Genomic DNA, 2,870 nt, shown 5'->3' with positions numbered 1-2,870 from the left:
CCAACCGTGTGGACGCCTTGGCTGGCTGCCCGCTCCAAGACTGGGGAACACAGAGAGGAAAAAAGAGGAGACTGATGGGCCAGTCCACCCCGGCTGTTCCCCACCCACAGCCCATCTGCTCACCTGAGACCAGGGAGCCCCATGCACCTGCTGAGCCGAGGGCTGCGGGGCTGGGACTTCCTGCCAGGGGCTTCCAGTCTCCATGCCCATGGCCAGAGTGGCTTCAACCCTGGCTGCACCCCTCTGACCTCTGACCCCTAAAATATGACCTCTCTAATCCCATCCTCCCCATTGGACACAGCTCTCTCCTGAGCCCTCCTTGATTTTGGACCTGCCCCTGTGCTATCCCTGACCTGACCCCTCCCTGAACCCGCCCTAACCCCCTCTGACCCCAGCTCTCACACCCTACCTTGGCTGCTCTCTGACTACTAAGGCCTTGGAGAGTTGGAGCAGGGTCCACAGAGCAGCTGAGTGCTTCAACTCCCTCAGGAGAGGGACCTAGGAACTCCACTTGGCTTTTGGAAGAGATTTGGGCTGGAGAGGTCTACATCAGAGTTGAGTAAGGGCCGAAGGTGCAGCTGGAGCTGGGGGAGTGAATTCTTCCTTAGATGAGAACATTGGAGCAGAACTGGAGACCCAAGGATCCAGCAGAGAGGAGGGACTCAGGAAGGCAGGATTGTACGGGGCACGTTTAAACCCAGGAAGGGCAAGCCACGCCGCTAGATAAGGGATACGCTTCTTAGCTTGTTACAGAGATATAATTCTTGTCATGAAATTCACCCATTAGAAGGGACAATTCCAAAATTTTCAGTATAATTTGGAATTTTTCAGTAATGACTTTCACTGGAAATAATCTCAAAGATCCTCAGGGAGTGAATCATCAGGGAAAATAGTAGAATGCATTGTTCCAAATACTAAAGTCCAATATAAGAAACATTGATTCTATAACTGCATGTCAAGTGGATTTTGCTTAGTCATTTAGTGAGTAGTCATTTCTATAACATTTCATTTTCATAGCATGTATAGTCCCGTTCGGATAATATCATTCTCAATAAGACGAAGTTGTAAAGATGGAAAACTGTGGCATGGTGATCACTTGCCATGAAAACCATCTTGCTCCAACTATGAGTTTTAAATGTTGATGAAGTTCAGTTTATTCATTTTTAAGCGATTAATTTTGTGTTTTCTATCATAGCTAAGAATTTTACTTTTGCACCTTTGTCAAAACCAATTTTGTTTTTCTCTCTATGTGTCTGGGATTGGTGGAAATTTCTTATGAATTGCTAAGTCTGGAAATTAGATTCTTTCTCCTGCTTTTCTTGGCTCACTGTAGTAATTTTTTCCTCCCCTTTTGAAATCTACAATAATATATATGCTGATTTGGAGAGTTTTCCAATTTGTTCTTGATTTTCTGTCGCAAAGCTTCTTCCTTGTCGTGAGTGGTCAGTGATGTTTCAGTTCTTTACTTCATGTCCTCCCTGTGTCCATCTGAGATCTCAGATCCCTGAGACCCATTATCACACTAGTGAACAAGACACAAGAAAATGAAATTCACATTTCCCTCTGCTGTGAAATGTCTCTTATGTCAGACGAATCTACAGGTGAGATCAGAGGCAGCTGAAGACCCTGTCTTTCATCTTCTGTGCCGAAACCTATGTTAAAATGCAAAGAAGTGGGGCTGGAGCAATAGCACAGTGGCAAGGACATTTGCATTACACCTGGCTGACCCGGGTTCTATTCCCAGCATCCCATATGGTTACCTGAGCACCACCAGGAGTAATTCCTCAGTGTAGAAACCAGGAGTAAACCCTGTGCATCGCTGGGTATGACCCCAAAAGAAAAAAAAGAAAAAAGGAAAGAAAGGCCAGAGCTAGGTACTGGGGTAAAGGCACTTGCTTGCATGTGACTAAATCCTGCTTTGAAGCAGTAAACATTGATGGTCCTCTGAGCAATGCCAGGAATGACATCTGAACCCAGAGTAGGCCCTGAGCACCTTCGGGTATGTTCCAAAAACAAAATGGACAAGAAAAAAAATTAAAAAAATAAAGAGAGAATATCTCAGAAATCTACAATCAAAGGCCCTTACTTTGTCATTTATGAGTTTCTAGAAAAAGAAGCATGCATGAGATAATAATTTCATTCTGCCATCACATACACCAGGCTCTGTAGGAAGGAGATTCAAATAATATGGGCTCCTATGTCATTTAAATTTTTGTTTATTTATGATAACGTTTTTATCATTTCCTTCTGCTAATTTTTTGATCTATCCATCTCCATAGTCTTCACATGTGAGCTCAAATTGATTATTTGAAACTTTCTTACTTCTTTTTTTTTTTTGAAATGTAGGCCTGTATTTCTTTGATCTTCCCTCATTCCCATCACTTTCTTTGCCTCATACCCTAGTTTTTTTTGCTGTGTCTCTTGTTCATATTCATATTCATATATCTTATTTATTTCCTCATTGTTTTAAGTGTTTTTCAGAAGAATCTTGTTCTGTGTCTGTATAGTGTGATTCTCACTGTTTGCTTTGGGTTGATTTTTTTTCCTTCGTCATTTTGTAGTGGGAAAAGATGCTTAATTTCATTTAAATATTTATATGATTATTGAGACTTTTGTAGAGGTCTATGATTGATTTGAACTGGACAACGTTCCACATGCACGGAGAAGAATGTGAGTGCTTCCTCACAGGTTCATTCTCTTGAAGCCTGCGAGCTTGTGATTTCTCAATCGTCTCTTCTTCCAATACCAGCAGGTGATGCTGTGACCTTACTTCTGAGTTTCTTTGGGGTCCTTTTTGGAGGAGGGGAAAGGCAGGCCAGAGACAACTTCCCTTAGTCACCCACAGCCCTGGGTCGGGAGGGCAAACCTGA

Source organism: Sorex fumeus, unplaced genomic scaffold, assembly GCF_029834395.1.
Source record: "Sorex fumeus unplaced genomic scaffold, SorFum_2.1 ptg000071l, whole genome shotgun sequence".
Classification (NCBI taxonomy): Eukaryota; Metazoa; Chordata; class Mammalia; order Eulipotyphla; family Soricidae; genus Sorex; species Sorex fumeus.
The sequence above is the reverse complement of the archived record's forward strand: the minus strand, read 5'-3'. Positions refer to the sequence as shown.